This window comes from Myotis nattereri (assembly GCF_964212035.1).
Source record: "Myotis nattereri genome assembly, chromosome: 10".
NCBI lineage: Eukaryota > Metazoa > Chordata > Mammalia > Chiroptera > Vespertilionidae > Myotis > Myotis nattereri.
Window position 1 is genome coordinate 42,771,009 of NC_138085.1, and position 14,009 is coordinate 42,785,017.

The following is a 14,009-nucleotide window of genomic DNA, read 5'->3' on the forward strand; positions in this document are numbered from 1 at the left end:
ACCACAATCAAGAAAGGACATTTTCATCACCCCAGAAGGTTTACTGTCTATCAATCTAGTTTTGCCTGTTCTAGAATGCCATGTAAGTGAAACCAAATAGTAGGCAATCTTTCGTGTCTGGCTTCCTTTCTGAGCATATTGCTTCTGAGATTTAGCTATGTTGTTGCATAGATCAGTAACTCACTCATTTTTATTCACGGGGAATATTGCATTGTAGAGACACATCACAATTATTTGTTTATCCACTATCAGTTGATGAACACTTGCATTGTTTAAGTTTGGGGTTATTATAAATTAATTGCTATGAATATTCACATATAGGTCTTTGCATGGACATGTTTTTTTCCCATCTCTTGGAGATAGAATTTTGTTTCATTTCTAGGAAGGCATTTTCTGGGTACGTGTAGTTTAACTTTATAAAACACTGATAAACTGTTTTCCAAAGGGGCTGCACCATTTTCATTCCCACCAGGAATATATGAGAATTCCAGTTGCTCCTTATCATTGCCAGCACTTTGTATTGTCAGTTTTTAAATTTAACCCTCTAAGTGTAGTGTATTATTACTTCATTGTCCATTTAATTTGTGTTTCTCAAATCACTAATGTTGTTGAGTATATTTTCATGTGCTTATTTGCCTTAGGTATACTGTATCTTCTTTGGTAAATTTTTCACATTCTTTGCCCACTTAAAAATTGTGTTGTTTGTTTTTTATTATTGATTTATAAAAGATCTTTAAATATTCTGGATACAAGTCCTGTATCATAGTTTGCCTATGGAAATAACCCAAAGTATAGACCAAGAGACATACATAAGTGTTTTCCCATCAATATTATATACAATTGTGACAAAATTGGAAACCAGTTACAATCTAATAAAAGGGAAACTGTTCACTTCTTTATGATGCAAACAAATATTTTTAAAGTCGTTTAACGATATTAAACATTTAAAGACATAGAAACTTGCTTTTGATGTAGAGCATTCCCCCCTTATCTGCGATTTTGCTTTCCATGGTGTCAGTTACCCATAGTCAACTGCAGTCTGAAATATTAAATGGAACATTCCAGAAATAAAAACAATTCGTAAGTTTTAAATTGCACTCTGTTCTGAGTAGCATGACGAAATCTCTCACTGTCCCGCTCCATCCCATCTGGGACGCGAGTCATCCCTTGGCCCCGTGTGTCCTCGCCGTATATGTTACCTGCTTACCTGCTTGCTGGTCTCTTAGTCACCAACTTGATTACCAGATTGACTTTTGTGGTTGACCGCAAGAACAGGAAAGGTGACCACAGCACAATAAGATATTTTGAGAGACAGAGTGAAAGAGAGAGATCATATTCACATAACTTTTATTACAGTATATTATTATAATTGTTCTATTTTTTAAATTATATTTTTATTGATTTCAGAGAGAGGAAGGGAGAGGGAGAGATAGAAACATCAACGATGAGAGAGAATCATTGATCAGCTGCCTCCTGCACGCCCCACACTGAGGATCAAGCTCAAAACCGGGCATATGGCCTGACCGGGAATTGAACCTGTCCTCCTGGTTAATAGGTTGATGTTCGACCACTGAATTACGCCGGCCAGGCTATAATTGTTCTATTTTATTATTAGTCGTTGTTCATCTCTTACTGTGCTTAATTTATAAATTAAACTTCATCAGAAGTATCTATGTAGAGGAAAAAACATAGTATATATATATGGTTTGACACTATTGGAGGGTTCAGGCATCTACTGGGGGGGTGGGGTCTTGGAACATATCCCCCACAGATAAGGGGGAACTATTGTAATTTTAAGCAGAAAACAAAATTATGTATAATATCAGCTATGCGTTAAGAAAAGCCTAGAAGTATATGCCAAAGTAATAAGAGTGATAATGTCTAAGTGGTAAGATTATGGCTGGTATTTAATTCTCTATACTTTTCTATAGTTTTCAAGATTTACACAGGAAGCATGCTATAGTTAAAAAGAAAAAAAAATCTCATAAAAAAGTAAATGCTTAAAGCAGTGGTGGTGCTTCCTTTACAAGCTCACCTGAACTGCAGCATGATTTGTGATACCATTAATAACCAAGTGAGGTAGTTAATTGCATAATGGACCACCCAAAACCTTTGAACTATAATTCTAGCTCTGCCCTTGAACTCCAGGCAGTTTTACTCTCCTGTTTGAAATGGAATTCAGAACTATGAAGAACCTACAAAGTTGCATGTAGCTTTCTGAGGAACTGTTTTCCAGGCATGTACTCCTTTTTTTAAAGTATATTTTTATTTATTTCAGAGAAGAAGGAAGAGGGAGAGAGAGAAAAATTAATGATGAAAGAGAATCACTGATCGGCTGTCTCCTGCACATCCCCCACCAAGGACCGAGCCTGCATCCTGGGCATATGCCCAGAGCTGGGAATTGAACTGTGACCTCCTGGTTCCTAGGTCAACACTCAACTACTGAGCCATGCTGGCCAGGCTGTACTCTTTTTTTTTTTTTTTTTTTAGATTAAGACTAGCTTTATTGTGATATTCACTGTATTGATCTGTTGTTTGTTTTGTTTTTAATATATATTTTTATTGATTTCAGAGAGGAATAGAGAGATAGAAACATCAATGATAAGAGAGAATCATTGATCAGCTGCCTCCTGCCACCCCTTCCTTCCCCACCACACTGGGGCCCAAGCCCGAAACCAGAGCATGCACCCTTGACTGGAATCAAACCTGGGACCTTTCAGTCCACAGGCTGACGCTCTATCCACTGAGCCAAACCAGGGTGAGCTGTACTCTTTAGTATACAAAATATCTTGAGCTTATGGTCAATGACTTGGGAAGATGATCCTGATGTTAGTCAAATTAAAACAAGACCAAAGAGAACATAGACTTAGCTGGAGGGAAGCAAGGTGGGCAGATAAAGAGGAAAGTTTTGGGTTGAAGAAAATATTGGAGCTAAGAAGAAGAAAGACAGGCACGGAAAGAGGAAATGGAGGAGGAACTGAAAGCCTAAGCACACAGGTCTCTGGACTGAGATCTGAGACTTGGAATAAAAACTTTGTGGATACATTTTGCACCTGTAAAGTCTTATCCTGTAAGTAATTTTTATCCTTTTACCGATTTTCATTTCCAGTTTTAAATTTACTTCTGTTATCCTCTGAAGACTAGAAAGAATACAAATATTACTGGGTTTATGGAGAGGAAAGAACTTCTGATGCCCCTTGGAAATTAGTCTCTACCCTTGAGTTGTTGCCTGTTGAACGACAACCTTGAGGTGAACACCCTAGAGAAGCCAGGGAAATCCATAAACCATTAGATTATATTCTCTGTCAATTAGTTCAGCTACAGAAAACAGTTATGGAGGTGCTGAGACTGTACACAAACACCCCACAATCCGCAGGCCCCAGATTACTCAGGAAGTAATTTCCTAAGGAAACAGATGTTGTGAAGGCCAGTGATTCAGCTCCTACCCGAGATCGTTCTGAACCTGGTCTGTTATTTTACCTAAGGCAGCCATGCTACATATATTTGCTGGTGAGTGGCCCATGAAACCAATAAATAATATTCAAGTGATTATTCCGAAGACCCCTCAGAGATTTCTTGTTTGTTTTGTTTCTTAAATTTGGCAGCCAACAAAATCCAACCAAGATTTTTTTTTCCCTTTGAAACTCAATAAGATAAAAATGCAAAGGGCTACTAGTAAGAATAACTCACACAATCTTGAAGAACAAAGTGGGAGGACTTCCTCTTCTGTATATTTACATGTATTTTAAATAAGGGTAGCTCTATTGACCAGTGGAATAGAATATAAATCCAGGGAGATCCATGTATACATGGATTTTTAATTTATGACAAAAGAGGCACTGCAAAGCAGTGAAAAAACAAACATGATCTTTTCAATAAATATTGCTGGGACAACTAGATAATAATGGGGAGGAACTTGACCCCTACTTACATCATACATAAAAATTCATTCTAGATGTATCATAGACGTAAGGGTAAAAGGCAAAACAATAAAGCTTCTAGAGCAGTGGTTTTCAACCTTCTGGCCCTTTAAATACAGTTCCTCATGTTGTGACCCAACCATAAAATTATTTTCGTTGCTACTTCATAACTGTAAAGTTGCTACTGTTATGAATCATAATGTAAATATCTGATATGCAGGATGGTCTTAGGCGACCCTGTGAAAGGGTCATTCAACCGTCAAAGAGGTCGCGACCCACAGGTTGAGAACCGCTGTTCTAGAGGGAAATATAGAAGAAGTGCTTAATGACTAGAAGGTGGGGAAAGATTGCTTAATCAGTACTAACCAGAAAGAAAAAGATCAATACATTTGAATACATTACAATTAAAAACCTCATTACAAGTAAGGAAAAACTTTAAAAATAAACCAAAATAACTAATCATAGGAAAAAAGATGGACAAATTTGACTTCAATTTAACATTTAAATTTAACATTAGTATTAAGAACTTTCAGCCATTAAAAGATACAGAATATGGAGATGATATTTGCAAAGTTTATAACCTACAAAGAGCGCATGTGTGGGATACATAAAGAAATCCTACAAACCAATAAGAAAATAACAAAGAATCCAAAGAAAAAAAGGGCAAAAGACTTAAACAGATGCTTCAGGGTAAAAAAAAAAAAAAAGGCTACCCAATGGATAATAAGCATATGAAAAGATATTTAACATCACTAATAATCAGGGAAATGAAAATAAAAACTATAACCAGACATCATTTTTAGAATGGCTAAAATTAAAAGATTAACACTACCAAATGCTGGTGAGGATGTAGACAACAGATATTCTTATATGGTGCTGGAGGAGTGTAGATTGATATAACACTTTGGAAAAATTTTTATAACATTGAATAAAGTAAATAATTTATGACCTAGCAATGCCATCAGTGGGCATATACCCAATAAAAATATGTGCACATGTTCTCCAAGAGACATATACAGAATGTTCATAATAGCTCTATTTGAATCATCTCAAACTAGAAACTGTTTCAAAGACCATAAACAGAAGAATGAATAAACAAATATGTAGTGGCATATTACTATTCAGCAAAGTAGAAGAATAACAACAACCACACATAGCAATCTGGGTGCCTCTTAAAAATATATTGTTGAGTAGAAGAAGCCAAAGCCACAAATATACTGGTATCTATCTATATAAAAGCCTAATATGCAAATTGTCCCCTCAGAAGTTCGACTGGGAGACCAAGAGTTTGATCGCTCACTATGATGTGTGCTGACCACCAGGGGGCAGCACGGAACAAAGGAAGGCCCCAGCTGGCAGCCAGGGAAGGAAGGCCCTGGCTGGCAGTCAGAAGGCTTGATCGGCCCTGATCGCCAGCCAGGCCTAGGGACCCTACCTGTGCATGAATTTCATGCACCAGTCCTATAGTCCTATATACTAAAAGGCTAATATGCAAATCAACCAAATGGCTTAATGACCGGTCGCTATGATGTGCACTGACCACCAGGGAGCAGATGCTCAGCCAGAGGCTGGGCTCATGGCTGGCGAGTGCAGTGGCAGTGGCGGGAGCCTCTCCGAGGGCTCCCAGACTCTGAGAGGGCGCAGGCCAGGCTGAGGGACCCACCACTGCCAGTGCACGAATTTTGTGCACTGGGTCTCTAGTATTGTATAATTCCATTTATAGAAAGTTGAAGTACAGATAAAACCAAACTATACTGTTTAGGGTTTCATGCTTAGGAGAAAAGAAACTATTTTTTTAAAAAGCAAGGACCTTGAGAACATTATGCAAAGTGAAATAAGTCAAACAGAGAAAGCTAGGAACTATATGATTTAACTCATATGTGGAATATAAAACTGAAACTTATGTACACAAACAGCAGTGTGGTGGTTGCTAGAGGGAGGAGGGGTGGGGAAAGAAGGGGGTCCTAATATGAAGTGACAGGAGAAAATTTGACTTTGGGTGGTGGGCACCTGGTCCTATGTACAGATTTTGTAAATTAGTAATCCACACATGTAACCTATATGTTCATGTAGACTACTGTCACCCCAATAAAATTTAAAATAAATAAATAGCAAGGAAATAGTTATAACAGAAGTGAAGGTAATAATTATTTTTGAAAAGAAAAAGAGTAATGCCAAAACCGGTTTGGCTCAGTGGATAGAGCGTCGGCCTGCGGACTCAAGGGTCCCGGGTTCGATTCCGGTCAAGGGCATGTACCTGGGTTGCGGGCACATCCCCAGTGGGAGATGTGCAGGAGGCAGCTGATCGATGTTTCTCTCTCATCGATGTTTCTAACCCTCTATCTCTCTCCCTTCCTCTCTGTAAAAAATCAATAAAATATATTAAAAAAAAAAGAAAGAAAGAAAAAGAGTAGTGATTGAGAGGAATCACTTTTGGGATTTCTGGAGTACTGGCAATGTTGTATCTCTTGACCTGGGTGTTGCTTTGTGAAATGTCAGCAATCTGTTTTGTAAACTTTACTGTTTTTTGTGTCAGAAAAATTGGATGAACCAATTTCCATAGGTGAAACAGAAATGGTAGCCAAAGACTTACTTCCTAAAATAAACCCACAAAACCCAGATCTGTGAATCTATAATTGGATTCTACGAAACTTTCCAGGAGCAAATATTTTCTCTTATACAACAGTTCCTGTGCTAACATTATTCTTCTACCAAAACCAAATGAGGAAAGCAGGAGAAATGTAAAATACAAGTTAAGCTCATTTATTAAAAGATACCAACATTCTAAATAAAATACTAGCAAATTGAATCTTGCAATTCTTTAAAAGAATAATGATCACAACCCAGTAAGATTTATCCAGAAATGAAAGAATGTTTCAAAACCAGAATATCTAGCATGCAGTTCACTAGAAAAGCAAAATAAAGGAGGAGGAGGAGGTGAGTGTTGACTTGGTAGATGCCACAAAAGGATTTGTGTGTGGTATATCCATACAGTGGGACATTATTCAGCCATAAAAAGGAATGATGTAAAGATAGATGATACAACATGGAGGAACCTTGAAAACATTATGCTAAGTGAAACAAGCCATACACAAAAGGCCACGCATTGTATAATTTCATGTAAATATGTTTTTATTGATTTCAGAGAGAGGAAAGGAGAGGGAGAGATAGAAACATCCTCCTGCACACCCCCTACCTAGGATCGAGCCCAGAACCCAGGGCACATACCCCAACCAGGAATCGAACTGGCAACCTCCTGGTGCATAAGATGATGCTCAACAGGCTGGGTATAATTTCATTTATATGAAATGTCTAGAATAGGCAGATCCGGAGACATAATTTTTCGTTATCAGCTGAAACAAAAACTCCTCAACTGTGGTTGTGAGATTCATGCCAGAAGTGCAAGTATGGTTCATAATTAGGGTTTGTATCACTCTGCTACTATATTAATAGATCAAGGGGAAAAATGTAATCATCTCAGTAGATAGTGAATTGCCATTTAGCAAAATTGAACATCCATTCCTTATTAAACAAATAAAACAAAAAATTTTAAAAAACACATAAAGCCGTAGTATCTTAGGAATAGTTAGATTTTCTTTTCTTTTTTGCCATTATAAATATCCAGCATCATACTTTAAAACTCATTAAAATAGATGATATTATACTTTAGTAGTGTTCTGGAAATCCTAATCACTACAACTAAGAAAAGAATTTAAGAGTTAAAGTATTTCTTAAGGTAAGAAAAATGTATTACTTGTAATGATATCTAAGAATAACTAAAAACCTCAAGAGATTAGGCCAAAGAAATGTTAGAAAGTTGTGGGAAATTGCAAAACAGGCTACAATGTATATTGCAGTTCTTCTCAGAAGTGGAGTCTATTTCTTCACACTTTGAACCTGACTTAGACAATGTGGCTTTCTTTAGAACAATAAGACATTAGCAAACATGATGTAATCAGAAGCTGGAAAAGGGCTTGCGCATTGGCACTTGCCCTTTTTAACCATTTTAAAGAACTTTGAGACCACTGCTCTGAATTGCCAGTTAGCCTGATGGACATGTGGCTGAGTCATTCACACTGCCCCAGGGGAACAGAACCAGCTACCAGCCATCTGAGTGAGGCGTTCCAGATGATCTAGGCCAGTTGAGGTGCCAATTGAATGCAGAGATAAACTGCGCTGGCCCAGACTAGAAGGACCAGTTGACTCAGAGTCATGAGAAATAACACATGCTTATTGTCGTAAGCCACTACAACAAAAGCCAACTGACAGAGAAATCATGGGAGAATTTAAGTTGCATGTAGTTTGTATGTAATTAATGCACAAAATTGATTAGTTAGAAAATATAATGGAATAAAAGATTCTATCTACAGTAGCAATGCTACCACCAATTTACCTGAAAATAAAGTTAACCAGAAATAGACAGGACCTATTTAAAGAAAATGTAAAATCTCTATTAAGGGATATAACTTCTTGCTGAATTAATCTATATACTCAATATGATCCCAATAAAAAATATCAAGTTTTTTTAAAAAACATGAAAAAATGATTTTGGGTTCATATGTAGAAATAAACAAGAAAAATCTGAACATATATATATTGGGGGTGGGGTGAAGGGGTGGAAATGTGAAGGGATTAAGAGGTACCAACTTTTAGTGATAAAAATAAATAAGGCATGGGAATGTAATATACAGCATTGGAAATATAGTCAGTAATATTGAAAAACTTTGTGTAGTGACAGATGTTACCAGACTTACGGTGATCATTTTGTAAGGTATGTAAATATCTAATCACTATGCCATACCTCTGAAACTATAATAGTCTATGACAACTATGATTTTTAAAAAAAGAAATATATTGGGAGAGGGCAGTTAGATTAGATATTCAAATCCATTTTGAAGTTACAAGAATTAAAAACAGTTTGGTTCTAGAAAAGATTTAGATAGATCAGTGAAATAAAATAGATTATCCGGAATTAGACTGAAATACACCTGAGATTTTAGTAAATGATAATGGTGACATTTCGAACCCATGAGAGTAAAGATGGACTATTTAAAAAACAGTATGGGGCCCAGCCGGTGTTGCTCAGTGGTTAAGCGTCAACCTATGAACCAGAAGGTCAGGGTTCGATTCCCGGTCAGGGCACATGCCCAAGTTGCGGGCTCAATCCCAATCCCCAGTGTGAGCATACAGGAGGCAGTCAATCAATGATTCCCTCTCATCATTGATATTTCTATCTCTCTCTTCCCCTCTCCGTTCCTCTCCAAAATCAATAAAAAATATTTTTTTAAAATGAATAAAAAACAATTTTGGAACTATGGTGTATTGGAGTGGGGGGGGGGTGGGAATCAAGCTGTATAACCCCACTTCTATCATCAAAATAAATTCCAGCAGGAATGTAATAAAATGTTAAAATAAAACTATGTAAAGGTACTAGTAGTCAAAAGCCAGATATTAAAGGCCACATATTGTATGATTTCATTTATAGGAATGTCCTGGGAATTCACAGAGACAGAAACTAGATTAGTGTTTGACAGGGGCTGGGGGCGGGGGTGGAATGGGGAGTGACTACTTAATAGATATAAAGTTTCTTTTGGGCTTGATAAAAAAGTTCTAAAATTTGATAGTGATGATGGTGAAAATACTAAAAACCACCGAATTGTAGTATACTTTAAAAGGGTGACTATTATGGTATGTGAATTACACAGTATTTCAATAGCACTCTTGTTTTAGAAGGAGAAGGAGGAGAGAAAGAGGAAGGGGAAGAAAGGAGAAGGAGAAGAAGGAGAAGGAGAAGGAGAAGGAGAAGGAGAAGGAGAAGAAGCTGCCAGAAGTTGGGGAGTCCACAGGAGGCTCTGAACCAAGTAGTGAGGTCAGGGACAGTGGAGCTGGGTCTGAAGGGTGCTTTTTGGAAGCAGATGTTTTATAGGTGAGGAAGGGGGTAAAGGAATTGATCCGCCTTGGCTCTGATTACTCTGTCACTCTCCCTTTTCCCAGTACTTAAGGACCCTGCATGTCCTGGGCAATCATTTAAAACTTATTAAATGGTTTTTTAATTTAAAAAAATTACTAGAAGAGCCCAGCCGCTGTGGTTCAGTGGTTGAGTGTCGACCCAGGAACCAAGAGGTCACGGTTCAATTCTTGTTCAGGGCACATGCCCAGGATGCAGGCCTAATCCCCATAGGGGGTGTGCAGGAGGCAGCCAATCAATGATTTCCTCTCTCATCGATGTCTCTATCTGTCTCTCCCCCTCCCTTCCTCTTTCTCTAAAAATCAATTTAAAAACATATTAAAATATATATATTTTTAATTTTATTGAGTTTTTACAGAGAGGAAAGGAGAGAGATAGAGAGTTAGAAACATCGATGAGAGAGAAACATCGATCAGCTGCCTCCTGCACACCCCCCACTGGGGATGTGCCCGCAACCAAGGTACATGCCCTTGACCGGAATCGAACCCGGAACCCTTCAGTCCGCAGGCCGACGCTCTATCCACTGAGCCAAACCGGTTTCGGCAATATTAAAATATTTTTAAAAGGAAATAAATACTAGAAGAAAACATACATAAATTCATTTATAATTTCTTAATGAAGATATTTCTATGCATGACACAAATGAAAAATGATTGATCCATTTGCATACAAATTAACAGTTTTTATATTGAAATACCTCATACATGCGATAGTAGTATCATACTTTTGTTTTTAAAAAGGTTTTGTCTTTACAGATACCTACTGAAACACTTGTGGATGAAAGGATAGGATGTCTGAGATTTGCTTCAGAATAACTTGAGTGGGGTGAGGGTGAAGTTTGGTAATGGGTACATAGGGTGTTTCTCTCTCTACTTTTTTATATGTTTAACTTTTCCATAATAAAAAGTAAAAAATAAATAGCAAGAAAAAAATTTATGTGCAATTAAAAAAGATAAATAAACTGGGGACAGATATTTGCAGCATAAGTATTAAAAGAATTGATTTCCCTAATTTATAAAAGCTCCTACAAATCACTAAGAAAAAGACAAACCAAAAGAAAGAAGTGGGTGAAGGTATCAACAGGCAGAACAATGTAAAGGAAACAAAATGAATAAACGTGTGAGCCTTACTCATACAAGCAAAGGAAAGCAATAATGAGATGCCATTTTCCACCTAGCAATTGGTGGCAAACCTGAAGAGGTTTAGGATAAAAAGCAGTGTGTGTGTGTTTGGGGGGGGGGGGGCGGGGAGGGATGTGGACAGTTGTACCTACACATTGCAGTGGGAGTGTAAATTAGTACCACCTTTTGGAAGAACATGGATGAACCTTGAAGACATTATGCTAAATGAAAGAAACTAGACACAAAAGGACAAATATCATATGATTCCACTTATATGAGGTACCTAGAATAGTCAAAATCATCGAGACAGAAAGTAGAATGGTAGTCGTCAGGGGCTGCGGGGAGGGGGGTCATGGAGAGGTAGAGCTGAATGGGTACAGAGTTTCAGCTTTGCAAAATAAAAAGAGTTTGGAAATAGATTATGGTGATGGTTGCACGACAATATGAATGTACTTAACACCACTGAACTGCACACTGAACAACAGTTATGATAGTACATTCTATGTTATGTGTATATTACCACAACAAAAAAATTGGATAAAAATACATACCCCCTCGCCCCTTGCCCTGGCTGGTGTGGCTCAGTTGGCTGAGTGTCCTCTCATAACCAGAGGTCCCTGGCTCGATTCCGGGTCAGGGAACATAGCCAGCTTGTGGGCTCCATCCCTAGCAGAGGGCGTGCAGGAGGCAGCCAATTAATGTTTCTCATCAATGTTTCTCCCCCTCCCTTCCTCTCTTTCTAAAATCAGTGAAAACATATTAAAACAACAACAACAACGTACCCCTTGACTCAGCAATTCCACTTCCAAACATTTACTTTAGGTTATACAAACAAAAAAGGCCACGTATGTTCATTCCCATTGTCACAGCAAAAATGTCAAACAACTTAAACAATAGTAAATTGGTTGAATAACTTATGGCAACGTGATACAACAGCTCTGCAGAGATTTTGGAAAAGTGGATTGCGTTCTGAGATACATCACTATGGAATCAAGGCAATAGAGTTCTACTGGAGTGTGTCTTGCATGGTCCAGTGTATACATTTTTAAAGTGTATGTGTTGTGTGTGTGAGATATATTTATAATAAATTTTATCTAACCACAACATATTTTTCTGGAGTTATACATTCTTAATAGTGGGAAGAGGAGTGGTGTTAGTAAAATTTAATTAAAAATTTTTAATGTAGTGTTTGGATTCCTCCCCACCCCCATTTGAATGTATTTGTTTTCTATTTTTCTAAGTTCAAAGGAAATGTAACATTTTGTACCCAGACACTGTGAGCCCCAGCATATGGTTTACAAGATGTATTTCCATTTGGATATTGTATCTAACCATCCTTTTTATTTTTTAAAAATCCTGACTCGAGGATATGTTTTTCAATGTTTTTTTTTTAAGAGAGGAAGTGGGGGAGGGAGGGTGAGAGAGAGAGGGAAAGAAAGAAAGAAAGAAAGAAAGAAAGAAAGAAAGAAAGAAAGAAAGAAAGAAAGAAGAGAGAAACATTGGTTGCCTCCTGCACACACTCTGACCAGGGGAGAGGTCGGGTGGGGGACTGAACCTGAAACCCAGGCATATGTCCTGACCAGGAACCCAACCTGCAACCTTTTGGTGTATGGGACAACTCTCCAACCAACTGAGCCACACCGGCCAGGGCACTACCTTTTTAACAGGTCAAATTTCAAAATCATAACTTTAAACATTATTTTGCCTTTTTGCAACTTCCTTTCATTTTTTCCTTCTCTCCTTCCATTACTCCTAGGTGCTCATTTCCCTGTCTGAACCCAAAACGACCTCACTGTGGCTGGTACACACAGCATTGGGACGTCTTTGAAAGTGTCGCCTTCTTTAATTTATAAACGCTCTTACAAATCACTAAGAAAAAGACTAGAAAAAAAGACTAAAAACAGCTGTTCTCAAACTCTTTGTAACTCTCCTTGCACCTGGTACATGCATAGCACGTACTATCAGTTCAATACCTATTTAAAAAAATAAAATGTTCATACTCAAAGTTCAATACTTCTTTGAAAATAAATTTTCCTCAGTCATGATTGGTGCTCTTGCTTTGAAAGCCTCAAAGCTGTAGCCCTGAATCCTTCATTCCCAGCACCTCAGCCCTGCACCTCTTTTACTCAGGGCCACTCCGTGTTTCGGGGTGCCATCTTCGCTGCAAGTGGTAAGCCTGAACCTCTTGGTAAGTGAACATCCTCTAACTTTTCATATGGCTTTCCATGTCTTTGGTCCTTTAGCTCCCTTCTCAGGGTAGGCGAAGTAGAGAAAAGAGTGCTGGACCCCCGAGCCAGAATACCACAGTTTAGCCCCAGCTTGGCCACCAACTTACTGTGTGACTCTAGTCCCAATGTCCTCATCTATGAAATGGAGATGAACTCTAGACCTTCCAGCCTCCACCTCTGCCCTCACCCCCAAGTTCTCGCTGCCAGTTCTCGTGCTTGTCAAAGAACATCGTACCCTCCTTCTCACTCACAGTGTGTATCTTAGGTGCCCCCTCCCCAGAATCTTTCCTTCAATTCATTAGCTGTTTAAGATATCAGCAGAGCATGTTTTCCAAGCTTTGCTGCTTGGCTTTTCTCCTCTCCTTGCTCTTCCTTTTTAAGATTTTTTAAATTGATTTTTAGAGAGAGAGGAAGGGAGAGGAAGAGAGTGAAACATTGATGTGAGAAAGAAACATTGATTGGCTGCCTCCTGCACACCTTCAACCCGGGATCAAGCCCGAAATCTGGACATGTGCCCTGACTGGGAATTGAACCGGCAACCCTTTGGCACCTGGGGCGACACCCAACCAATTGAGCCACACTGGCTAGGGCACCTGTGGCTCTTCTTATCCTCTTATTTCCTTCTGAAGGATGCGGACTCCTTCAATCAATATTCCAAATTATAAAAATAAATCTAGTTTCTCTCTACCTCTTCTCTCCTCTCTTAATTGGAATTATAACTCAAAACCACCCCCTTGCAGAGCATTTCTCACTTACATCACATTCTTGAGAA